A 27,728-nucleotide genomic window follows, 5' to 3' on the forward strand; every position below is an offset into this window, starting at 1 on the left:
GGACTATTAAATATCAATTAGAAAAAAAAAACAGCACTCTAAAAGAAAAACGAGTTAAGGTCCTGAGCAGACAGTTCACAAAAGAAGATATTCAGCTAACCTCCCCGCCGCCCCCCCAAAAAAGGAAAAATGATGAACATAAAGACACGCAAATGGAAATAGCAGTGTCATTCGTTACCTATCAAGTTGGCAAAAGTTTGAAAACTGAGAATTGGAGAGCAGACATTCTCAGGGGGTCCTTATAGAATTGTAGGATCATTTAAAGTGTTAGCTTTCTGTAGAGCAATTTGGACTATGGATGAAGAAATTTAACATATTATCTGCAGGAATGTGTATCATAGTTTCATTGAACACATCGAGGAACTAGAAAAAAATCCTTTGTTCTACATGACATTAAAATATGATTTTGAAGAGGACCTGACGTCATGAGAAAGTGTTCATGATGTTACCTGAAAAATAAGTGTATGGAACAGTATATAAAAGGGTGATCGCAGTTTTATAAACATACAGGCTCTCACCAGAGATTATTCTGATTGGTGGCATTACAAATTATTGTAATTTTTTACTCTTTTTCAGTTTGTACCTTACAATGAACATAAATTACTTTTACAATCAGAAACAACTCATGTAAATTAAAAATAACTGTGATTTCAAGTTTCCTTAGATTGACTATAAAACATGTTATGCCAATAAATATTTTGGTTAAATAAAACAGTGAGTGAAAGACACATTTTTTTTTTTAATAGAATCAGTCTGCATGAGAGAAAATTGATACTGATAATAGCTGTCCAGGGAGTACTAAACAAGAGGAAGATACCTGGCTCCATGCTTTAGGTCAACAAACCTGGCATTAATGGAATCAGGGAGAGAAAAGCTATCACCACAAATCAGATCCTTTCAGAGAATGTGTCTGTCTGTTAGTCCTTTGAAATCTAAAGATTGCCACACGTTGAGAAAGAGAAATCATTGCCTTTCTTAGTGTCCTTCCCGTATAGTTGCTGAGTTGTGCCCTGTCTCTGATGGTCACCTCATGCACATTTGTGCCAGTGTTGTTCTGTCTGCAGTTAGAGGAAAGAAAACATTGACGTTGTGTCTGTTAGGGCTTGTCTTGTGTCTTCTGTCCTGGCACAAGGGCCAAGTATGCTGGACAGCCCTCAAGGCTACAGTGAGATTGTGGAACAGCGGGCGGGGCGGGGCGGAGCAGGGGTGAGGCAAGCAGCACAGTGTTTATTTCTGTAAGTGGCGTTATTGCCATGAATATGAAACTCAAAATCCGCTGTTAAGTCAAGCAGTAGCTGAGGTTGATGAGCATGCTATAACAATAAACCCAAGGCCATTGTCATGAGGTTTTACATTTAAAAAAAATTGGCCAGAAAGTTATATTTAATTAAGGGCCCATGATTATGGTAAGAAGCTTGCTTGACAACCACAGGTGGTGAGCAGTGGAGACGGTAAGATACTCAGCAGTGTTCGCTTATCTTCATTGCTGGCACTTTATGGAATTCAAGTTCTTAGTAATACTCATATGAGTTTAGAGGGTAGATTTGCAGTGGGAAAGAAAGTGTTTAACATACAGAGAGTGGAATTAGGGAATGATTTTTTGTTAAAGGTGTAAAGAATAAAATAAAGAAAAGCAAACCTTAAATACAAGAATTTTTTTCTCCCTATGGACTCTGAATCGTCCCCTTTCATCCTTTATGAGGCTTCTCCCTCAATCTAAATATTCTCATGAAGCCTTAGATCCAAAGCTGCTCTGAGCCTGCAATCAGCCACCTTAGTCCTTTTATCCTAAGACCATGAGAGTCACAGAAAACTTCTTACTAAAACGAGCTGGTTCTCAGGCACGGTCTTTTCCTTTGAGAAAATGCTGTCCAATTCAGTATTAATGTGCATTCGACACCGATGGTGTGCAAGGCCCTGCAGGGTCTCCCGGTGATTCGAAGACTGACTCAGTCCCAGTCCTTGTCTCTGGGGAGACCAGTGGGGAAGACAAATTTGTGTATTCATAGAATATTTCCTATTTATACCTTTTCAGGTTTTGGACAGACAGGTCATATTCCCTCCCTGTGTTCATCTCTTCTAGTTGCAGAGTCCTTGGCCACATAAGTTGTCCATCTCTTCCCTGCCGTGTCAGTCACACATGGGGCACTGTGGCTTCGGCCAGGAGGAGGATGACTGTCCTTATTCTCATGATGATGTCTGGCATTTCTGCTTGTTGTGTCGGCTGTGGGGCTGTGTTCTCGGGGAGAAGTCAATCATGACTCCCACTCTCACGTTGTTCTCATTGACGCTCTAAGTTTTTCATTAACCAATAAGTAATTTTGACATTGGCAATATCCGTAAGAGTATAATGTGAGCATTCTCTAAGTATTTTTTCCATATTGAGCTTATTATCCTCTTTTGGTTTCTGCTCAGTTTTTAGCATTGTAATAGGCACCCACACAAATATACATGTTTTTCCCTATTCAAATTTTCCTATGGATCAGAGTTCTGTGAGCAGTCTTCACTCGTAAAGTTTACTGAGACATATTTTTCAGATTATTTTGTTTCTAAAAAAGGAGAGATGGCACTGGTCTTTAAAGAATTCTGCTCCAGAACCTCAGAGGGAATGTGCATTGCAGCTGTCTTTAAACCTTACAGCCCAGGTGAATATTCTGCATTTAGATCTTTGAGTGAAGTTTTACAGACTGGTGTGAAGTGGACACATGTGGCTGAGAGGAAGAGGTGAGATCAGCTGAGTACTGTCTCTCTCTCGTTCCATCTCTCACTCTATCTTGCTCCAGCTCTCTTTCTCAATTTTCTCAATTGCCTGCCTGCCCTCTCTCCGCTTCCTCTCTCCTTCTCTCTTCCTCTCTCTCCTTCCTCCCTCCTCTCTCCTCCTCTCCTCCCTTTCTTCCCCTCTCTCTCTCTCTCTGTTTCTCTCTCTCTCTCTGTCTCTCTCTGTCCTCTCTCTCTCTCTTCTCTCTCTCTCTCTCTCTCTCTCTCATCTAGAGCAGGATAGCTTTGGGATGGGCTGCTGGGCTGCTGGGAGGTAATTTCTCCTCCCATGGGAGCCTCTGCAGGAGGTGGGAGGAGATCACTGGGAGTCGTGACAGGGGTGTAAGGGTTGACTAGATTTTTCCACGACCCTAAACAACTCAACGTCTCTTGAACCTATGTTGGCAGGACAAGCTGCAGGTGAGGGGAACTGAGCTTCTCTAAGGTTCCCCGTCACGATCCACACAGACTTCTGAGGCTGTTCTGCAGGTCTAAGGCTGTAGAGAGCTCCTCTGCTCTAGTCAGGGCAGGATTGCTCAGCAAAAAGGAAAAAGGAAGGCAAAGCAGCCCAGTCTTATGGGTAATCGTTCTGCAAGCAGAGCTGGGCTATTCCCTTTGATCAAGAGAAGGAAAAAAGTGTGCTGCACAGTTAAGTATGACTTAAAAAAACAAAAACAAAAACGCATTCATGTAATTTCCACTATAACAGCTGAGATCTACTTTTGTGTTTCTTGAAAACTTAGAAGCTCTAAAGGATAGGTGGGGGCTGGGGTGGGACTTGGGGAGCAGAGCTCTCCTCCCTGTGAATTCCTATCCCACCTCAGACTGGAGCAGGACTTCAGTGACAGAGTGGCAGTGGAGGCTGGTGGAGAGATGGGGAGTGTGTGAGGTTTGTTGACTGGCTGTGCCCAACTCCTGTTAGAGGTGACTCTGGACTTCTGGTCTAGTGTTCGAAATCTGATATGCCAGTCACAGCCCTAGACTTATAGTTCAAAAAGGGACCACTGGCAGTAAAATCCATCCCCCCGACTTCAGGTAGGAGGACCATGTCTAAACTATCTCAGACATTAAAAATCCATCCTATCTGTGAAGTCTCGGGAAACGATCTCTGAATCTCTCTAATATTATGAATACTTCATGTCAGGAAATTTAGCTTAAGAGCAGACTCAGATTCCTCATGCTTTAGTTCAAAGACCATTTCCTTTGGCTGTCTTCCTTTCTCTGTATTTGAAAACCAATATTAAATTGGCTTTCAGCTTTCTTTTTTTCCCAGGTGGAATAATTTCACTTCCAGTCACTTCAATTTAGAAGAAAAAGTTTGCTAGGAAAATTCTAATCAAGTAAATATAAGCCCCCTTTTTAAGGGAAAAGAAATAGGAGCAAGAGAGGGGAAAAATGGTTTCTCTGCTAACAGTGTCCCATCTGAAGTTCAGGCTACCCGAGATGAGGTAAAAGTTTTATGTTAAACTTTCATCGCTGCAGAATTAATCGGTCGCTACCCATTCCCCCTCCAGCGAGAGCCAGAGATTACTTTACTTTGTGGATCTTGTGGGTTTTCTTTGTGAATTTAAAAGCAGATCTGTGAATTAAAGAGATTTAGGAGCAACTGAGAGAAACAAGATTGTGGAGTAAGGATTCTTTGCTTTTGCTAAAGTCTCTGCTTTCTCTGGAACAGAAGTTCTTAATCTTTAGGGAGAATCATAGACCTATTAGAAAATCTGATAAAAGCTGAGAACCCTTTCCTAGAAAAATATGTATATGTATATACAGGAACTAGTCTATACAATGTCATTGAGTCCCTGGACCTCAGGTTCTAATACCCAAACCTAAAGTTGGCTGCATTTTAATCAGAGGTAAAAATGAGCCATTTTGCATAAAACTCTTAATTTATGACCAGAAAGAAAAAAAGTTACTTTTTTCTTTTTGTAGAAGAGTAAAACACGTTCCTATTGAGGTATAGTTCTCTGTGACATAATTGGATATTTAATTTAGTTTAAATTGAAAATGCTTTTCTATTTCTGAAGTGTTCCCATCAGAAATCCATAGTATCTAATGAAATTTAATTTTGAATGTGATTCGGTGTCACTCTCCTCCTTACAATGCGGTGAGCCATGTCGGGAAACTCAGCCACCAGGGTGGTGGCTTCTTCTCCCGCCTCTGCCACTGGCAGGTTGTATGGACCTGGGTACCTCTGTCACCTTCTTGGGCCTTCCTGTCTGTAAAATGCTGCATTCAGACTCTGTTTTTTGAGCTTTATTTTTCTGTATTTTAATTTTCCATCTCTATGACTGCTTTTCCAGAGTTTATTGAGATGTTTGCACAGCACTTTTATAATCTTGTAGGGCAGCTCGGAAGAAAGTGAGTGGAAGAAAGGTGTGATGAGATGTTGGTACAGAGGGCTCTGGCCACAGTTACTCATCAGAGCACATGTGCCATTTATCCCACCTCAGCCAGCTGGGTTCCAGATATTGTATAGCAAAATGGAAACTCAAATGGCTCCTCTCTCCCAGCCCACGTACACACTTTAAGGATATAGGAGGTATGGGACCTGAGATTTCCTAAACAATTTTCTTCAGTTCAGTCCCACTACACTAACAAAATGCCATGGTAAATGACCTGATTCATAGATATTAATTTATACACATATTTCCATGATCAATGTTGGCGCCATAGATTTGGAATAAAAAGACTTTCCTCGTGTGTCATTATTAGTATTTCAAAAGCAGTTATATCTTATCCAAGTAAAATTGTTCAGTCCAGATAGTTGGATGATTTGGATGGATTGTTGAGTGTTTCTGCTTTGTGTGATATTTAAGAATACCCAACTCTACTCCACTTCATTAAGGTTAAAATGAGAGATCAATGATTTGGTGCATGTGAATGGATTCCAGCTTCAAGTCAGATGCGTATTGCCTCTTAGCCTAATAGCGTTCAAGAGAATAGGCCCAAAGAGCTTGGTGAAATGCAAAGTCACGTTTACTTCAGAATAAGAGTAGGTAAATCTGGTTCCCAGGTTAAGGATGCCTTCTTGTTCAGCAGATTTCTCGGTTGGCTCACATCCTCCTGGTCCTTTTAAAAATTCCAAATCAAGTGGAAAAATCTTAACATTCCATTAGTGGCTGAAGCTGTGCATTATGGGAAATACATTATTGATGATCACTACCTGGATTGTACCCTGATGGCATATTTCCTTTGTATCACCGCACCACTGCAGGGTTGCATGGTGATACATTTCCTGCACCATCCTTGGCCCTGGGAGAATTTGTGACATGTATCACAACTTGGATAGATGGTGTATGTGTCGTCTCCATTGGTACCAAAGGGTGGACTGGGGAGAATGGATTCAAACAGATCTCACTAATTAGCTGTTGGTTTCTGCAGTATAGTGATGAATGTCAGCTTTTTTATACTCAACTGCTGAACTGAATCTGCACATGTGAAAGAGATCTTTCACTGTCGCAGGAGCAGCAGTAGAAAATCATTTCCGTTTTCCATTGGTCAGAGAGACAGAAGGCGGTCAGACTGGGAAGAGACAGGTTCAGATAGACGTAGAAGGGCCCCGGTGGTGGGACTGCAGGTTCTGTTTGGATCATGGCAACGATTGCTCATGCTTTTTGGTGTGCCTTTCATCACTGCAATTAGCTTCTTGTCTGTGAGTGTTTGAATACAGAATCTGTGGTTGTCACACAGTCAGTGTCAGAGTTGCTCAACGCTGTGCTCACTTGTGTGCTTGAGTGCATGTATTGATGAGCACACAGGTGTTAAATTAGATTGGTTTCTATCCATTGTATGAAGTCGCCGGGCACCAACTAATCCTCCTCTTGTGAGGTTTCTGAAGTCTGGGTTATAGGAAAATGAGGAATAATCAGATAGTTTCAATCAAGTAGGAATTATAAAGAGTCACTTAATTAAAAAATTTTTCATCACATTTCACCTAAGGGAAAAAAAATTAAACAACCTTTGGTAGAAAATAGACATTTAGATAAGATGTATACATTTTCCATAACAATGCACTTGACTTTCATTTACCTCTATTGTATTAACATAATTTGTACATACTCAATATCTAAACTCCCTTACTCTCCAGCTCAGAAAATCACAGGTGAAATTGTTCTTCAGGAGTTATGTTTAAATGCAAATTAGAAAGACAGTTTCAGAAATTCATGAGCAGTTCTGCTCCTTGGGGCGTCTCTTGGCTCAAGACAGGGCTCTTATTACTGAAATGGCTCATTAAGTAGCCTTCTTCCAGAACAGGGCCCCTCTGCAGGCACCCTGCCCCAGTGCAGGCCACAGCAAAGGGCCCACTTACAGGCAGGCAAACTAATTAAAGTGAGAGCTACAGAGACAAAATGGAAATAGAAGACCTGTACCTGTAGCAATAATTTTCCATTAAAGGTCTCATTTAAAAACAAAAAACAAAAAACCAGAAGATGCTACCGAGAAAGGGGGAAACACTAAGAATCAGAATTAGGCCATTAGGGCTCATGCAGTGCAGTTTTGTGTACCCAGGTCAAAGTGTGGAGAATTATTTCAGTGGACCTGAATGTGTGATGTGGCACATATTTGGGGTATCAAACTTAGGATAAATTTGAGTCCATTTGTAAGTGATTTTTTTCCTCTTCTGTGCATAAAATTAAATAAAATATAACCATTTGCCTTAGGTGTCATTCCGAATCTATGGGAAAACCCAGGAAGTATTCTGAATCGGTGTAGGTGGTGGGAAAGTGGAGCCATCTCTTTCTTACCTACTTCCATTTTCCACCTTGTTTAAAACAGTTTCAGCAGAAGTCTTCAAGACCCATGCTTTCCCTGTTCATATGAAACCTTAACAAAGAAATGTTTTTCTAGCAAGTGTGTAGACTGCTTTCTAACTGTTTCTGTGCCATAATAACGAAACAAAGGAGCTGAGTTAGTGAGAAGTAAGTGCTTCTAGTAAATGCTAAGAACAGCTTTATCTACAGTGAACACTCAACATAGAGTAGTTAAAGGTCATGTGAATCTAAGAGTTTGGAAATTGTACAAACTATCAAGAAAAAAATTAAAGGTATCATGTGTTGTTTTAGGGTCCATTTCTGATCAGATCAGGTGTGTCAAAAAGCATCCTGTTTCACAGAATAAAATCACCTGAGAGCTTTGTGTGTTCATACATACTTAACCATTCATAGGTGTTGAGGCATTTCTTTATTATGATGGTGCCAGGTTTAACAAAGGAATAAAGAAGCAAATGCAATATTTCTATTGAGCAGAAGTGGTGGCAGATCTGTAGCTGAAAGGTGGCTTCCACCTCCGGAGTCAGGTGAGGAGTGGTGAGAAGGAGTTTGGGACATATCCTTGACACTTTCTGTTTTTTTACGGACTCCGCTTAGAGTCCTGACACCCTGCAGTCATTCTCTGTCCTTTCTAGCCTGTTATAAATTCTTCATATCATTAATCTCTGTCTGCAATTACCTTATTCATTTTCTGGTTTATTATGCCTCCTCAACATAATAAGGATGGTGTCTGTCTTATTTGCTGCTATATCCTGGGTGCCTACAGCAGTGCCGTTCATGCAGCTAAGGGCTAGTAACTTTTGTTGAGTGAATGAAAATGGCATCCACAATAAGAAGCAAGGTAGTATGGATATTCCATGAAACTCTGCATGGTGTCACTGTTTATCTTTATCTGTTCTACACCCCATCCCCCACCCACGATTTCTATAAAATTAAAGGAAATGACATTGCTTGAGGCTTACCTGAATCGTGAGTCAACCAACTATTGCAGCTCTGGGTGTAAATAATTTTCTTGGACTTGCTTCTGTCCAGATATTCTTGTGAAGAGCTGTTGTGTCCTCCCTGTGGCCTCTAGGATCTGAGGATAGATAGATTGTTTTGTCTCTACAGTGCACAGACATGTCAAATTCTCTCATTTCTTATTCATGATTTAGACAGTGGAAATCAAATTAGTTCTCATCCCGCCCCCACTATATCTGGGCCTCAAGATATGTTTCCAGATCAATAAGACTGAGCCGAAACCTCCAAGTAATACATTGACTTCTGTTGCTCATTTTTTGATTTGGCCATAGGCCTGACTTCTCAAAGTAGGGCTAGATGATGAGTTATTATTTAAACCAAAATGGACTTCAAGTTATATTTTATGATTATATTACCCTGCTTAGGCTTTTCAGTACAAAATGGATCAAACACTACAAGCTCAGTCAACAGTGGATTACACAATGTGAATTACACAAAGTAAATTTAAGGCATGTTTTTTAATATGCCTTTTTTTCAAGGAGCTTTCGGTCTTGAGGGGAGTCACGACATTTACATTTAGGAGTAGTGAGTTGTGGTTTTGGGTTAGTTGGAGATAATTCCAACTGGAGAGAAAGGTTAGATTGTGGAGGGATTGGAAGTCAGCCAGAAGAGCTTGCGTGTTTTCCTGGATACAGTGGGGACCACATCAGTTTAGGAAACAGGACAAAATGTTGTGGAAGTTAAATCTTAGACAAATTGTTCTGGGCTAGAGGCACGGATTGAGGAGGGAGACGTTGGAAATGTCTGAATGAGGACATCGTTGCAAGAAGCGAGCTGTAGTAGATGAAGGCCTGGGCTGCAAGAGTGCAGAAGAATGGACGAGAACAGAAAGAATGAACCTGTGCAACATCTCAGAGCCAAGCTGTAGGACCTGGAGATGTACCATCTGCTGAGATGAGGGGAGAACAAATTGGAGAAGACTTTAATCCTGTGACTTAGTAATAGAATGGGCTGTTTAGAGTCATGTGGATGGTGGGAGCATTGATATGACAATACGTTAGGTCTTTATAGCATTCTATAGATGTGAAAAAACACTTGATTCTTACAGCAACCCTCTGGACCAGGCAGGAAAGGTATTTGACTCTCAGAAAGCTTAGAAAATGAAAGTGTGTGGCTAATAAAAGTAGAGAAGACGGCATATAGCATAAATTCTGTGGGACTTAATCTAGAAGGTGATAAATTCTCATCTGAATATGCTGAATTCGAGTTGATGGTAGAAAATCCAAGTGGAATGCTGAGGAAGCATTGAAGATATAAAGTAGGTGCTTGAGACAGAAGTCCTAGGTATGCTAATTAAACCAATAATCAAAGCTCTTTGGGAAGGAGATGTAGAGCAAGGAGATAGGAGGCCAAGGACTTGGCCTTGGAGACCCTGTGTCACTAGGGCAGCAGAAGACTCCAGCAGGGAATAGCTGCAGGAGCAAGAGGGCAGAGTTATGCAGTGTCTGGAAAGCAGAGAGAGGGACACATGCGTCACTAAACGGGGCACGTGGCAGGACAGTCTGCGGTTGTGTGACGGGGAAGGGAAGGATAGGTTGGCAGGAGAGAGTCAAGGTGACAGACAGGAAAGAGAAGGGGTGTGCTCTGGGTCCAAGTGGATGTGCTCTGGGTCCCAGGGTGACGCTGAAGAGAAAGGGGCACTTCTTCCTTCAATACTGTGAGAGGATGACTGCATTTTGTTGTCACATATAGAGCAAATGCCCCCAAGAAAGACCATGGAGCACATCTTTTCACTTTTACCATTTTTTCCTCCTTTTCAACCCTTATCAGAAAATGTCTTTACTTCTCACAGAGAGGATGTACCATTTGTACTCCATTACGTGATACTGTGTTTCTTCTCAGTCCAAAGAACAGTAGGAAAACTGAGACTGAGGTAGATGATAGCTTGTATATTACATATGTTTCTTTGTAGTGAAACGTTACATAAATGTTTGCTGCTTTTGTGATAATTCTGTGCAAAATTTCAAAGGTTCTAATTTTAAAAGATGATAATTCGATATTTAGGCTTAGAAATACTAAAATGATTTGATTTGGTAGATATTTGTTAATTTTTAAATGTGGATCTGTATGATCTGATAGAAAATGTACGGTTTTCAGGTTAGTAACTTTCTGTTAATAAAACATAGCCTGTCTTCATAGATAAGGGGGTTTGAGCTACCTGCATCTGAGGTGGGGTTGTGCAGGCATGGGTCATCGCCACCAGTCAGCACACTTCATTTAGATACCAAGGTCACCAGTCACCAAGAGAGAAAGTGAGTGTCAGCGTCATCTCCAAAGGGGTAGAAGGGGGTACAGGGCCCTGCAGCCTGACATCCACAGGGAGGGTGGAATGCGGGGCACTGACTGCACACCTGAGCAGAGCACCTCAGTCCTGTCCTTGCCCTCATGCCCTAGCACAAAGGGGACAGAAACCAAACACTGCTCCCACGCTCCAGTCCTTCTCTGGGTGTTAGGAAGACAGCCTACGTGCAGGGCAGAAAGCAGTTGAGTCTGGCCAATGCCAGAGCCTGTGTTCTTTCTGCTGTCCCCTCCATCTGGCTTCCTTTTCATTTCATCTGAGCTATGACCGCAGGTCTATGTTCCTCTCTTGTTGCTAAATGCTGGTACATAATCGAGGGGACATGGCTTCCAGCTGCCTTAGGGAGCAGGGAGCAAAGAGATAGAGGGAAGAAAAGTCTGAAAAAAGAGCAGAGGGAAAATTGTACAAAGCCTCCATCTAGCCAGAAGCGGCTGTGGCTTCCCGTAGGTATTTGATGACAAACCAGACCTCCTCTAGGCCCCTTATCTCCTTGCTCTTGCTTCCTGTTTAGCCCTTACTCACAGACATGGTTAGCATTCCTGCTCCTGGTTCCCTGATGTTACCACACACTGGATTCCTCCAGGGAGTGGAAACCATCCCGACTGCAAGCTGTACCAAACCAGAAACGTCAACTAAATTATCGTTAATGAAATCATTTTCTTTTTTAATCATAGAGTCAACCAAAGGGAAAAAAAGATTTGCTTTAATTGCAGGCACTTGGAACACCCAGCCTGGGGTTAAATATCCTTTCATCTTGCATGATTGTGACAGACAGAGTAGGCGTTCTTAGCTCTGCTAATGCTTATGGTTTGGGGATAATTAAATTGGGTTAGGGAGGCAACATGAAGAAACTAGGTGGTTGAAAGGAAAATAGAATCCCCATCAGTTAAGGGCAGAAAGAGGTTTTAAAAACTGATGGAAATGAAGCTGATGGAAATTGCTTACCAAGTTTGGCACATGTGAGACACAGAAGCACAGGGCTGGAAGAACAAATAGTGATGCAGACAGAGGTTGTGTAGGCATCGAGGAAATAACAATTTATTCTTACTGGGGGGATTGAGAAAGGGGCTTCTCAGCTGAGTGGGCCTTGAGGGGAGGGACGTTTGAGGATAAGGGAATACAAGGGAAAGTTGGAGGTGGAAATGTGTAGGTATGTGTTATTGTGTCCAGGAAACACAGATGATCTTCTGTGTTTTGGACTTTTTTGGTTAAAAAATGGCAAGATTATTAAAGCAGAATTCACTGTGACAGGCTGTATTTTAAGGGCTAGAATCCTGTGGCTGTGAGAGGGATAGATCGTGTAATCAGACAGAAGCCAGGGGGACCGGTTAGGACCCTGCGGCAGCAGCCCAGGCACACACTGGTGATGAGAAAAGGTACCCAGACCGGTGCCCAGGCTGGTCTGAGCCAGCTCCAGCACAGCACTGGGTCCAGTGGGTTGTGAACAAACATGCTGGGTCCAGTTTTGAATGGCTTGAATTTAATGCATCGCTGGAACATCCATGTGGAAAGAGTCTAACAGGCACTGGGAACTTATTTACAGCTGGAACTCAGGAGGGAGGGCAGGGGCTAGGAGCCATCAGCATTAGAAGAGAGAAGGTGGCGAGGACTGGGACACAGACGGAATTTATAGAAGTGGGCTTAGAATGGAACCTTGGAAAATACCTGTGTAAGGGGCGAGCTGTGGAAAATAAAAGCAAAGCGAAGAACTGAGGAAGAGAAAGCAGTAGGAAGGGTGAGGTGAGACTTGGAGAAGGCGGGATGGCAGGATCTAAGACAGCAGAGTTCAAGCTGCAGAGTGGTGTCGCCGGGAGAGTAGGATGTTTTGGCTCCCAATTTATGAACATAACATTTTAATCAGAATTGGCCCAGCATGAATTAATTTTCATGAAGTTCCTGAGGGAACATCATTAAGCCAATTTAATTCCTTCCCGTAATCAATTTTCCATAGAGTGATGTTAATCTGTTTCCAATTTTTCCCGTTTTCATATTCATCTTAATTAAGTTATTTAAATCAGGATCAATTGTTTTCCTCATAAATATCATGATAAAGATTGAATTTATCAATAATTTAAAAAAATTATTGAATTACTGATTATTGGTACTGATTATATCCTCTGACATTCGTTTTCTTTTGAGGCCATCATTTCTGGGTCCAGTTTCCCTGAGTCTTTCTTTTTTTTTTAATTATTAACAATAGATGATCCTTTCGGCACTATTTCATCTGTATAAATTTTAGTCTGTGGCCATTATAGCCATGCTAGTTTTACTTGTCTGTAACTACGAAACCACTAAGTCCATCTGCGTTAGTTTCTTTTTCCTGACATCTCACTTGAGCACAGAGCTTTAAGAGGCGAGATGGGAATCCTAATGGAGGAAGATGAAGTGATTTGGAAAGGTCCTTCTCTAGTCTCACATGTCATAAACTCAACAGAGTCAGTTAATAAAAGTCTTAAAGTCAGGTATTGGGGGAAGGTAGTTTCATTTCCTCAATTATAATAATAATTTTAAAATCGTGAATTTTCATAGTGCTTCAAAGTATGCACAAACACCATATTATTTCATTTGCTAGTCAACATAATAATAAAGATCTCACGTATATTTCTATTTGTTCTGTGGCAATTATGTTAATATAGTCCAAGAATTTGAAAGCACCATATCTGATTTGGTAATGTTGGCAGCAGACTGATCGGTAGGTTCAAAAAGCCCCCACGGGATCCACTTGTGGTCGGTGCCATTTCAGTAAATTTGCCATAGCACATAGGCTGGACTTTGGGCTCAGAAAACTGATTTTACCTCCAAACTCTTAAGACTAGACTCATGTAATCTGAACTAAGAAGCCTGATGTGTGAAACTAGAATGCCTATTTATTCATTTAAGCAGAGAAAGGGCTACAAGTGTAGGGAACGATACAGTATTGAGATCTGACTGGCTTAGAGGAAAAAAAGCAAAAGGTAGACATGTATGCAACGATAGTATCCAGCTAGTTGTCATGAGATCCAGGTTTAACATGGATTGTTAAACGTTTTGTTGTAGCTACCACATACCCTGGGAGGGAGAACAGGACTGGAGTATTAGAAGTCCAGTAAGTGCAATTCGATGCTTTCGTCTCAACAGTGCAAATGCATTGGGAACAGATTTGTCTAAGACCTCTTTCCTGGAAAGGGCTAGGATGGATACTTTCCTCAGTCTCTCGCTCTCTCCTCTCCCTCTTCTTTTGATAGGTAACTTCAGTCAGATTGCAGTTTAGTCTTCCAGATCTAGCATTTATATCAATGGAAATTTATTTTTATATTTCATCTTTCATTCATTTGTGTCATTCATAAAGTTGAAATCTCAGAGAATAATTTCAAACTCTCATTTTGGGGAAGGCTAACTAACCCCCAACAACTAACAACCATGACACTCTCAGTTTTCCATAACATCAGATCTTAAAGATTAATTACTGAGTTGAATTACATTCAGCACCCACAAGTGTTTTAATTACCGAGATCATTGCAGACTCATGTGCAGCTGTAAGCAATAAGAGATCCTGTGTACCCTTTACCTGTGGTCACATCTTTCAGTGCTGTGGTACAATATCACAGTCAGGACAGCTGACATTGGTACAACCAGGATCGAGAGATCTCCATCATCACCAGGACCCCTCATGTATCCCGTGCATCCAAGAAATAAACTTTACTGGCCTTGGTGAATAATTCTTTTTATATGCTACTAGATTGGATTTGCTAATATTTTATTAAATATTTTTGCATTGAATATTTGAGGCATTTTCTCTTTTCTAATGTAGGCTTTTGGTGCTGTAAATTTCCCTCTCAGCACTGCTTTTTTGCTGCATGCCACATATTTTTATATATTGTGTGGTCATATTTATTCCATTCTTTGGATTTTTATTTCCTTTGAGATATCTTCTTTGAATCATAGAGTGTTTAGAAGTGTGTTGTTTAGTTTCCAAGGATTTTAAGATTGTCCTCTTGTCTTTCTGTTATTGATTTCCAGTACGATTCCATTATGTTCTATGTGTGGTTTCAGTTCTTTTAAATTTGTTGAAGTTTGTTTTATGGCACAGGACATGCTCTATCTTGATGAATGTTCCATGAGCACTTGAAAAAAATGTGTATTCTGTTATTGTTGAGTGGAGTTTTCTATATATATCAATTAGATTCTCTTCATTAAATGTGTTGTTCGGATCTCCTGTATCTTGATTTTCTGACTAGTAGTTCTGTCTGTTGATGGAAAGGAGGTGTTTTAAGTCCCCAGCTATAATTATGGATTCATCTAGTTCTCATTTCAGCTCTATCAGTTTTTGTTTCAGGCATTTTGAGGCATTTTGTGGTTGTTTGGTATATATACTTTTAGGATCGTTAGGCCTCCTCAGTAGATTAATGTTTTATAATTATGTAATATTTCTCTTTGTCCTCTGTATTTTTCTTATGTCTGAAGTCTATTTCACCTGACAGTAATATAACCATTTCTGCCTTTTTTTTTGGTAGAGGTTGGCACTATATATCTTTTCCCATCTTTTTATTTCAGTCTACCCTTGGAGTGTCTTGTAGACAGGACACCGTTGGTTCACGTCATTTTATCCACTCTGACAGTCTGCCTTTTAAGTGGTTCACATAGACAATTTACATTTTAGGTGATTATTGACATGCTTGGATCTCAGTCTTGCATTTTCTGATTCATTTTCTGGTTTATTTTCACTGTTTCTCATTCCTGTTTCTTCTTAATTTTCACATAATCCGTGGATTATGCGAGCATTTTTTAAATGATTCTGTGTTGATTTGTTTATAGTTTTTTTAAAAAGTATATCTCTGTATAGTTTTCTTAGTGATAATCCTAGGTATTAGAATACACATAAGAAACTTATCGTCTCTTGATATCAATGGTTTTCCACCTTGCTGCCATTTGGGTATCTTTACCCACCCCTCGTTTTAAATATAATTATCTCGGGTGTTCCCTGTACATACATTGCTTACCACCTCAGAGGGTGTAATGATTTTTCACCTGTTCTGATATTCTTTTTTCCTGAAGTTCCAAACTTTTCTCTGTTGCTTCCTTCTCGCTTTAGAGATCTCCCTTCAACCACTTTTTAATGGTAGGTTTGCCAGCATGAGTCATCTTCACAGGTTTTCCTTCATTGGAGGGTGTTTTTCTTTCACTCTTCATTTCTGAAGGATATTGTTGCCAGATGGAGAATTCATAGTTCACAGTCTTTTTCTGTCAGTATTTGAAAAATGTTGTACCATTTTCTCATGGCCACCGTGGTTTCAGATGAGAAATCTACTTTCATATAAATTGTTATTCCCTCTTTTCTTTCTGGCTCCTTTCAAGTTTTTTCTTTTTCTTTAGTTTTCATAAATTTCATCATGATGTGTCTTGATGTGGATTTCTTTGAGTTTATCTTATTTGACATTCACTCAGTTTCTTGAATCCATGAGTTTATGTCTTTCACCAAATTTAAGAAGTTTTCAGACGTTATGTTTTAATACTCTTTCATCTGTGCTCTTCTTTTCCTTCTGGCAATCTGATGATAAAATATATTAGATTTTTTATTGTCTCAAAGGCCTCTGAGGCTCTGTTTTATTTAACTTTTTTTTCAGCCCATTTCCTCTGTTTTGAATTGAGTAAATTCTGTTGATGTCTTCAAGGTCACCCACTCTGTCCTTTGTTATTCCCACTTTGTTATTGAGCCTATTCCATGAGTTTATATCCATTATAATATCTTTTATTATACAATTTCAATTTTGTTTATTTTTATAACAATTTTTTTGCTGAGATTTTTGGTTTTTCATTTGTTTTGTGATATTTTATTGTTGATAAGATTGTTGAAACAGTTTCATGATAACTGCTTTAAAGTCCTAGTTAGATAATTCTACTATCTGATCATCTCAGTGTTGGCATCAGTTTACTGTGTTTTTTCACTCGACTTGTGACTTTCCTGGTTCTTAATATGATGGGTGATTTTTAAAAATTTTCTCTTGGACATTCTGGCTGTTAAGCCTCTCTTCTTAAGTTTAGCACAGAGGCTGCTTTCGTGGGCTGTGGTTACAGTGGCATTTAATATTTAGAGCCATTATAATGCTATTTTGGTCTGCCTGGTTTATCTTGTGTCCTGGTGCTGCTTGAAGATAAGGAAGGAGTTTCTGCAGGCTGGCTCCCCTGATGCCTCTAGGTCAGGGAAGGGAGTATGTGGCTCATGGAAGGACATGGGTGAAGAATGCTTTCTGGTAGTGCTTTTGTGAAGGGATGCACCTTGCTTGGTGTGTCTGGGTTGAGAAGGGCAATCTCATGCCTGGCGGGGTAGGAGAACATCTCTCCTGGCTAGTTTTTGCTAGTGGGGTATCTGATTCATCCCTCTTACCAGTTCTGCCTCACCTGGTGGTGTTGGCAGGACTCTAAGTCAGGTGGCAGAAGGAATGAGGATACCTGGGCTGCTTTCTGTTGCTGTGAGGCGTGGGTTGGGAAATGCCAGGACCAGCACACCTTCTATTGGGCAGGGTGGTCTTCAGGTGTCTGTCAACTCTGAAGACCTCTGGATCCAAGGTCCCTAGCCAACTCACCTTTCAAACATCTCCTCCAGTTGCTCCTTGGTTAGTTCTAGGGTTCGTTGTTGTGCTTAGAGGGAGGGACAGGGAGAAATGAGTCAGTACCACCTCATCTAGACCTGACATCCATAGGTCAGTCCACAGATATTTTGAGATCCAGTTTGTATAGTCTGTGGAAAACACAGAGACACATAATCTACAGAACCTTTGTGTGTCATGTGGACTGGCCAGTTGGGAACAAAGAGCTATAGAAAATGGCAAAAGTGAAACCGCAGATGTCTCCAGGCAAAATGTGATTAATTGCCAACTGAGTGACGTGGGCAAGAAACACTGGGGACTCAGAGGAAGGAAAGATCAATGCATCTCCTAGCCTGACCTGAGTAATTAATCACTACAGTTTTTAAATGGTCTTGACACCCATAGGATATGCTCTTCAGATTAAAGAGGCTTCTAGCTGGTAATATGGAACTGACAGCTAGAAGGTAACTTCTTAAAACAAGTCACCTTCCCCCAAGTCAGCTATGCCCTGCTTCGCCGTGTACTGGGAGAGTGGGAAGCAGGGTGGTGAGATATCAGGGGAGTGGGGGAAATTTGAGGATGATGGCTTTTAAAATGACTAAAACCCTAAAGGCAGTGACTGATATGCTGGAAAAGTGTCTGGCTGGCTCAGTGCAATTTCTAGTTTTTAGAAAGAGGTAGTAAGCCCACCATGTGGAAGGGCATGTGACAGTAGGGAAAGCCAGAAGCACAGGGCTGTGCGGAAGTATGTCATAGGCTTGGCCGCTCTATCAAGACAGCTCAACAGGAAACAGCATGGTGTGATAGTGCCTGGCAAAAGGTAGAGGCTAGGTCCTGAAGTGGCCTATCACAGTGCTCAGACAGGGACTGCGGGCCCGCCGCTGACTTGTGTAAACCTGGTCCACTTGGGGACTTTCACGTACGTGCCCCTTCCCCAGCTGTTCCAATCACCTGGTTCTGTGTGGAGTGTCCCTGTACTAGGTGGTATGTGGTGCCAAGGAGGGCAGAGGGGGAGAGGAGGCAGAAATAAAAAATGCAACATACATAGCAAGATTGATTTTTTTTTTTTTGACAAAAGGTTTGTAATATGAAGCATAGCACTTGATAGAAGGGAAGATGTTTCAGGGTTATTATAAGGATAATAGCATTTAGTGCTACTGTTATTAAAACGCAACATACTAGCAAGATATCTCTGAGTTAATCTATATGGTGCTAGTGTTTTGTTTTGTTTTGAGTAAACAAAAAAATTGTAAATAGTGATATTAAATTAAACATCAGAAAGACCACTTTCTTTTAAAAGCTAAGAAAATGTGAAGTTATTTGACCAGGAATTTCTAATTGTGTTTAAAAATCACAGTACAGAAATCTGTATTATTATTATTATTATTATTATTATTATTAATTATTATAGAAATTGTTATTTTGTCATTCAAACACCGGTAAAAATTTAAAGATGAATGCTGTGAGAATGGTTGCATTCATGTTAATAAGCCTAGTGTCCATCAAAGAAAGAAAGGGTTTACCTCTTTTGTGTCAGTCCATTAAAATCATGACTAATACTAAGCAAACAAGCAACAAAACACATACTTTTATTTTGGCTTACTCTATATAAGTTGAAAATCTGTTTATTCAACAAGAAAACATTTATTGATCACAAACTATGTGCAGGTACTGTTCTAGGGACTGAGAATGGAATAGTGAACCAAACGCACAAAAACCTGTGCTCGTTTGTTCCATCTAAGACACTATCAAAATGTCTGTGCTTGGGTTGTGTATGATGGGTGTGGGAGGGACAAGCCATAAACTGCTGGGTGTCAAGAGGAAGCCGATAGGGGTTTACCTTGGGGCACGAATTGTAAGCATGCATTTAACAAAAGTAGACTGTGTTTACAAATGGATAGAAAGAAATATATGACTGATTTTAGGAGGAAAAATGCTCATAATCTCATATGTACTTAAGGCTACACATGATTTTTTAAAATATAAATTCATTTGTTTGTTCAATTCGATGGCACATTATTGAGTTTACAAGGCGCTGGACTAAACAGTATTACTTGGAACCGAGTGATTGTGAGGAAAAAATTTTGTACTTCCTTTTCCTACCTCTAAAATGAGAACATTATAATAATGTGATAAACTTTCTCTTTAAATAAAAATATGCTTTGGAAATGTGAATTTCACATCTCTACCAATCTTCCATTACTTTCCTCCTCATACTGTATTTTCCAGGCAAAACTAGACTTTCCTCCAACTTCACACATACTATTTCCCACTTCTAACCCTTTGTTCATCCTATTCCTGATAATATCTTTATTTCTTCCTTTCTCCTAAAAAAATCTTTGGCTATAGAAACTTTATCCCACACCCCCATCCCCACAGAATGTCCTTTCATGAAGCACAGACTTTGCCATCAGCCCCCACAGCACCCTCCTGGTGCCCCCTCTGCCCACCTGTGTTAGCGGTTAATCCCCAGCCACCCCTGCCTGCTAGATGGCACACTCCTTGAGGACAGGGACCGTCCTACCGATCTTACTGTGTCCTTCCAGGGAGGCTGCTCAGTAAATATTTATCAAATTGTATTTATAATGAATCTTCAAGTGATTTGAAGATAACTCTTTCCCCTACCCCTCAGTTTCCCAGGCTGCATGTCTGCAGTTCCCCTAAGACTCAGCATGTCCAAAGCCTTTTTTGTCTTCCTGTTTGCCTGTGTTTGGACATTGTCCCCCTTACAACATGTCCAGAATTGAAAACACTATTCTTCTAGGGGCCCAGTATAGCACAACGACCAATTTCCTCATTCTAGGAGGAAAAACTACCCTCTCCCCCCCCGACACACACATCTGAGAGTCATCTTGTTTTAATGATCACCGAGAAGTTAAGTCAGCCAAGAATTCTCTGAGCACACAGTGAGCCTGGGTCACACTGCCAGGCCTGGTGGCTGAGCCAGCCTTGGTGCCTGCTTCTGGCATCCTACTAAATCTACCTTTGAAAGACTCACCTGTCTTTCTTGCTTTAGATACTGAGAATACATCCAACAAAACAAACACAGCTTTTCGATTCTAGACACCAGTGGGTCTTCCTCTGAAGAATATTTGATGTGTAGACTTTATCATCCCCGAATCCTGAGAGCTGGTTTCCTTTTTGCCTGCTGCATACACTTTATCTGAAAAGTCTGTCTGTAACTGGGATGGTCCTGTTAACACTTCATGCCAGCTTGGGGCACAGCACTGCCTTTGAACACCTTATGGAGGCCAACAGCCAGAAAGCTGGTGTTTCGTGACTCCATGCTGTATCTTTTTCACTCTACAAAGAAATAAACCTACTTACTTCCCTTTACTCCTCTTCCCTCCTTCTGCATATCACTGACATACGTGAATGAATTTTCTGATTCGATAGGCTGTGGAGGTAAATTTAAGTGAAATATCACATTGGGTTATTGTCTCTTGATTTTAATCTATTTTTATATGCAATCCTAAGGTGTTAAGCATTATTCCCTTTCCTGTAAAGGAGTGATAAATTTTTAAAAATAACTCTGGAATGCCCTTTCAAATCTTTAGGGGTCAACATTTAATTAAATACAGGTACCTCACTTTTAATTATGATAGGTGTGCACCTAATGATGTGGGGATGGACACACACACACACACACACACACACACAAAACCTGTGACTGTGACAGGGCCCTTGCAGTGCATGCATTAGAGACCCTTTACGGATTTCATGGGCAGGAGAACACATATTGTCTCTTTATCCCAAGGCTCTGGCCTGGGGTTTGGTATTTATTGAATAACACTCTCAACTGTGTCTGCTGAACCTTTAATAAATTGTGATATTTGTGGGTAGGTGCTTATTATTTGGTTTTCTACTTAACCTTCTCATATAATGTGATTCTTATGGCATGGAGCTCACATTTCCTCTTCAGTCGAAGGCAACAGTGGTGAATTAGCATATAATGAGTTCCACCTTCCCTATTCCATTTTCTGTGCCTCTCTCAGAAACTCCTTGCCAAAACTGCCTGGCACCAGGTACAATCTATTTCTTGTTGTTCAGTGATCTGAAATGTCCTGTCAGGAATAGAGATGGGCGATGAGCATGTGGGCCTTTGAAATTTCTTTAGTGGCATAATTTTGAGTGGTCAAAATTAGGCATATTTAAGGAATGTTGCCAAATAATTTTAGTTTCTTTTAATATAAAATCCAGCCTTTTCAGACAAGGGATGACTCTTGTATTCATTTGAAATCAGGTCCAATAACCATAACTTTTTGTATAAACTAGATGTCAGGCCTTTTGCCAATCAGCTTAAGCTAAGTTATGCTGCAGTGACAAACAGCCCCTGATTTAGTGGCTTTCATTAGAGTGGTTTACATGACATGTCTCTCACAGTTGCATTTCACTTCTGCTTCAGGAAATAGTTATTCTGGGACTCAGGCGTAATTCTCACATCCGTAACAGAGTGTCTGTGCTTGTGAGCAGTGTCTCCCCTTCACTCCTGGTCTCCCCCTCCTTGCTGCTCTCCTCTCAGTAGGCACACATCAGTCAATTCTTCCTTTAATTTTCTATCCCTGTAATATTATCGTCACTTGTACTGAAAGTGTCTTTAGACTAAAACATCTTCTGAATTAAAGGCATCTTTTGTGGACAAAAAGAAAGTAAATGAGGAAGAAACATTAAATACAATCGGATTGGATTTTTAAAGGCTGTTCTACATATAAACACACGTTTCTCAAATTTACTGCTTTTATTTTACCTATTGCTGTACCTAAACACACTTATTTTGACTAAAACCATTTTCAAGTGGATAAAAAATTTATCAGTATAAAAAGATTTGAAATCCACCTCCTCCCACCTCCCCAACCCCGTATCAGTGTAGAGAAGTTTATGTTTACAGCTTCCTACATGTAGAGAATTCTCTGGACTCTCTGAATATGCTGTAAAAAGGCCAAAAGGAGAAATTTTTATACCCTTTTAAAACCTTAATGCTTCCTATAAGGACATTGAGTGGCTTTATGGAATGGCGTCCTACTTCCTTAAATGGGGAGACAAACTGGAATAAAAAATTTGGCATGATAATGCCAAATATAATATTCTGCAGAATATTATTTTTGCATTAAAATAAATTTTTTTCTTCGTATTAAACTGTGCTTGGCCTTGGCTATGAGAGCATTAGATATTTCTAATAGGAGAAAAAGTCTGTCCTGTGGGCACCAGAAATATGACATGTGCAGCAGAGTCCTAATTCTTAAAATTCATTTTTATTTGTTTATAATACATATCTTTGAGTTTATAGCAATGTTTCCTATAAAGATGTTAAACAATCATGAGAATTTTTTGGAGGCAATTCTCAGTCAAAATATCTTGAGTTCACAGTAGTAAAGCATCACAGAAGAAACTTAATAGTTTTCTATAAATTTAATTGCCACCTTGATGTAATTATGTCTAGAGGACAGAATACTGTATATATTTTATTATCCATCAGTTTTTTTTAATAGGAGTGCTGTGCTTTGTACAAGTCAATTATTTTTGATAGTTTCTATAATTAATGTTTAATTATATTTTATTATCCTCATTTTACGACATCACCTTGGTGATAATCAAAGCATTTCTAAACACTGTACTTCCATAGAGTGTTTTATATGTGCATACTATTGCCTTGTTAAAATTTCCGCAGTCTCAGGATACATATGTATACATATATATGTGTGTGTGTATATATGTATATATACATATATATATATGTGTGTGTGTGTGTGTGTGTGTGTGTGTGTCATTGTGTATTAGAAAAATTCATTAAATCTATCTTCATCATGCATCTTTTGGTCTCTCATTTTCACATAATTGTCCAGCCTATTTTTCACAACTGGCCTTTTCTCTCCTGTTCTATTATAAAACACAGCCCCAAAAAGGATATTACAATATAACTTTCTTAGTTCATTTGCTAGCTGCATCAGTACAGGATGAAATAATAAATTTTGATGAATTTGAGACATTACAGCTATTATTGATCCTCAGTCTTCTAAGGCCTATAATTTGGCCTTAGAAAGATTTAAAATTAACCAGAGTGACTTTTATTTAAATGGCACATTCTCTTCTAGGTATTTACAAATTGAATTTATGGTCATTTTTATAAAGGAGAGAAGAGAAATGAACAGTCTTGAGTATCCGTGTGAATCTGTTTTAGATGCGTGCCCAAATATGTGTTCACTCCAAAACCCTTGTGAGTTGGGAAGCACTGTCTCCATGTTTTACAGTGGAGGGAACACACGTGTAAAGATGTTAAATACCCAGTGTAGAGTCGTGCAGCTGCCTAGGGTGCAGGCGGCTTTGGATGTCTGTCCTGCTTCCCCCTCCCCAAGTCATTCAGCCTGTGAATGTGAAGGGCCTTTGAAGTTCTTGTCATGCAGTCCCCTTCTGGAGTCAGGGCTCAGGAATTGCAGGTTATCTCTGCGTTCCAAGGCTCTAGTATGGAGCCTGGGTTAACAGCACTTCATGATACTTGCCATCTTCAATAAGGACTGACTTCCCTAGTGCTTCCTGGGTACTCAGGCACTGTTTTAAGCACTTTCTACATATTATCTCTCTCAGTACTCTTACTGACTCTGTAGAGTGCAGCACTGATATCAGCCTCATTTTACTGGTAAGGAAACTGAAGCACAAAGAGGTCATAGAACTCACCCAATGTCACATAGTAAGGTACAGAACCAGATTGGCACCTGCTTTCAACACGCACATTTTTAACCACCAGAGCACATTTGCCTTGAAGGGTCCGTCCTTTGAATTAGGCACAGAGGGGCTCTGGCAAAGGGAAGAATGTCGCATGAGAGGTATTCTGCACTCAGACCCCCTTTTCAAGTCATAAATAGTCTAGTTCAGGTAAGTTTTTTGTACTAAGGAGCTATTTTCTCAATAAAGCTTAGAGATAATAATAAAACACAGGGCTGGAAAATCATGGGAAGAGGAAGGGCAAGACATTGGAAGGCAAGTCAGGACGAGCATTTTCTGGTGGGGCAAGGGATAGAGGGAATTAAGTGAGGGTTTGGGTGCTTGGAAAGCAAAGGGCTTTTCTGAAGTGGAGGAAGGGAAACTGAACCCAACTGGTACCTCTTATTTTCTAAAGGAGGCAATTTAGCACCTCACTTTATATCCTCCAAACAGTCACATTTAAGACAATTTAGTCAGTGCCAGGACTGTGAAGAAAATCAAGCTGTTACAAGAAAGCAATATTTACTAATGAACTGACCATTTGTAAAATTAACCCCCACACAAACATCTTTCCTATCCTAACCTGGCATCTGTCTATTTGTTTCTCACTAAGAAGTTGTAAACACCTGACACTAAATTGCAAATACAATGCATTTTAGAGATGTGACATGCTAATAGTAACAAGATGAGGGGTTTCATGATGTTGGAGAACTGCTGGCATCAAAGGCAGAGCCTTTGGCAGATGCGTGTTTGGAAGAGTTAGACAAGTTAGTAATTAAAGAAAAATCAATTAGGATGGTGGCACGGTAGGTATTTTTAAAAAGAAACAAAATCCTTGGAAGAATCAGGCACTCTCAATTATTTTTGTAAAAGTAATCCTCTTTATGGATCAAAAATCAGAAGGATGTTCTCAAGGGCAATCAGACAATTTTTGTCAGAAAAAATATTTTGAAGACTAATTATGACTTGATTCATTCTTTGCTTAAGATTGAATGTGTGGTTACAATTAGAACACACAAAAAATGTTAAGTTATAAAATAAATTCTCTTAGTTTTTAGACTAAATAAAAGTTTATTTCACTATTTAGTGTAGAACTTTAGTCTCTATTTTTTATAGCTTCCTCTTACCTAGTCCCTTTTTGGCACCAAATCATTTTCATCATTATTAGTAGTAATGAATTACAATGATCACTCATTCAAAGAACAAACATTGTCTCCTATGCCGTAGGCACTGAGGTATGGAATACAGTGACTTTATATCTCTTTTACCCAACAGAATATTCAGATTCATCACATAGTTCCATTTTTTCTCTCCTGGAATCTTGGTCATGTGTTCACCCATATACCCACTTTCCTTTAACTTGTTTCCTTCTTATTTTTGTCAGGTCAAAAAACAAAAACAAAATCCCTAGAAACCCAACCATAAAATGCAGAAATATTTGGCTACGTGAGGAGTATAGAGATAATCCATTTACTCTTACTGTGATGTTACATTTAGTGTTACTGCATGATTGATCATGTAATTATTTGTCCAAACTGAACTGATACAGTTGTACATGTAATTAAGATTTAACTATATAATCATTTTGTTAGTAATGCTTTGTCTCTCTGATAAAGCAAATAGCTCTTAGAAATTTGATTTTTAAAATTTCTTCATAATGGCTAGGGAAAAAATATAAGAAACAGTGTTTTTAAAGCACTTGAGAAGAGTGAAAAATATCATTTCATGGCTATTGTATGGAAAGACAGTTTATGCCATTATTTGATGTTTGAAACATTACGTTAAGAGCTGTAGAAGACATCTATAGATGCGTGTGAGTGTTTTAGGACGTTCATACATTGGATGGAGTTCACATACTTCCCCCAAAGTTTATCTTTTCTCTTGCCTTTAGGGGAACTAAAAGGAAACAAGTATTTTACTTAAGAAGACGGAAACAGTTATATAAATAAAAGGATTTAGATGTATGAATGCTGGCAGCTTATCTCCTAAATGGACGAGTTAAATACTTTTACATGCATTATTTCATTTAATTCTTGACGGTCCCGTTAGCTTGGTACTGTTATTTTTCCATTTTTACAGATCTTCATCTGAAGCCTGAGTAATCTGACTTGCTCAGGGTCGCCTTGGAAGTGGCAGAGCCAGGACTGAAAGCCAGAGTAGTTCTGAGCACCAGGTCCATGGCCTGGCCCCCAGCATGCTGCCATAGCCTGGTCTCCTAAGTGAAATAAAACTCTGCGAGATACCAAACCTGTTTCCTGAAGCTGGAACAAATAGGAGCTTATTTAAAAATGTTATTGGTATCTTAAACAAAGGCCCTCTGTTACATCTCTACTTTCATTTTTCAACATAAGTTTTGTTTGGAGGAATTACAGTTGATCCTTGAACTATGCGGGAGTTGGGGGTGCTGACCGCCCAGGCAGTTGAAATCCACATGTAACTTTTGACCCCCAAAGACATAACTACTAACAGCCTGCTGTTGACCAGAAGCCTTACTGATAAAATAAACCGCCGTTAACATACATTTTATATGTTATATGTATTATATTCTGTATTCTTAGAATGAGGTGAGCTAGAGAAAAGAAAATGATACTAAGAAAATCATAACAAAGTGAAAATATTCAGGCACATGGATGGACCTCGAGATAATCATGCTAAGTGAAATAAGCCAGACAGAAAAAGTTGAAAACCACATGATATCACTTATATGTGGGATATAAACCTAAAAGCAACAAATGAACAAGACAACAAACAGAGACTCATGAACATGGACAATGGACTAGTGGTTACTAGAGGGTTGGGAGGAGGAGGGAGGTGGATGAGGTGAAAGTGATCAAATACGTGGTGACAGAAACAAATCTAACTATGGGAGGAGAACACACAGTGCAATATATATGCTTTACTATTAAGTTGTACACCTGAAACTTACTGGATTTCATTAACCAATGTCACCAAAAAAATTAGTTAATTAATTTTTAACAAAAGAAATACATTTATAGTGCTGTACTGTATTCACTGACACTGTAAGTTTACATTGTCTATTTACAAGATGAATTGTCTGTCAGTACCTACAACAATATTGTCTTATATGATACAAAACACTGCAGATGCTGAACAAATTACTAACTCTAGACATCAGAATGAAAGATGATGTAAAAAAAGAAATTCATACTTATTTACAGATATAACGATCCATGCATTGACAACGAAGAAGCAGCAGTATAATTGCTTTACGGCAGCTTAGTGTAACTGACATGATGGCTTCATGGTAGTAAGGAAACCTCTAGAAAATTTTTCGATATATTTATTGAAAAAAATTCACATGTACATGGACCTGTGCAGTTCAAACCCACCTTAAAGGGTCAACTGTAAATTGAGTGTCCATCCAAAGGTTTCCCACTCTTTTCTTTCCCGCTGTTCATATTACTGTAGTTGAAGATTAGTAGTTGTTATGAGCTGGCAGTAAGGAAAACAAGATTTTTGTTTTCTGTTTGGGGTGTGTGTGTGTGCACGCGTGCATGTCGATGCCATGGTTTCAACTCTTAGATGTTTTCCCATGTGGACTGCTAGTTGAGATGGGAGGAGGCCACACATGCCAGGAGCTCTCCCATGGACTTCCGG

General features: G+C 39.7%; 1 protein-coding gene across 5 annotated transcripts in view; it reads left to right on the top strand.

The window, feature by feature from the left end:
- AFF3 (ALF transcription elongation factor 3) overlaps positions 1-27,728 on the top strand; it is a 461,951-nt gene that overhangs the window by 103,920 nt on the left and 330,303 nt on the right. The window lies entirely within an intron of this gene.

This window comes from Pteropus medius, unplaced genomic scaffold, assembly GCF_902729225.1.
Source record: "Pteropus medius unplaced genomic scaffold, Ma_sr-lr_union100, whole genome shotgun sequence".
NCBI classification, from domain to species: Eukaryota; Metazoa; Chordata; class Mammalia; order Chiroptera; family Pteropodidae; genus Pteropus; species Pteropus medius.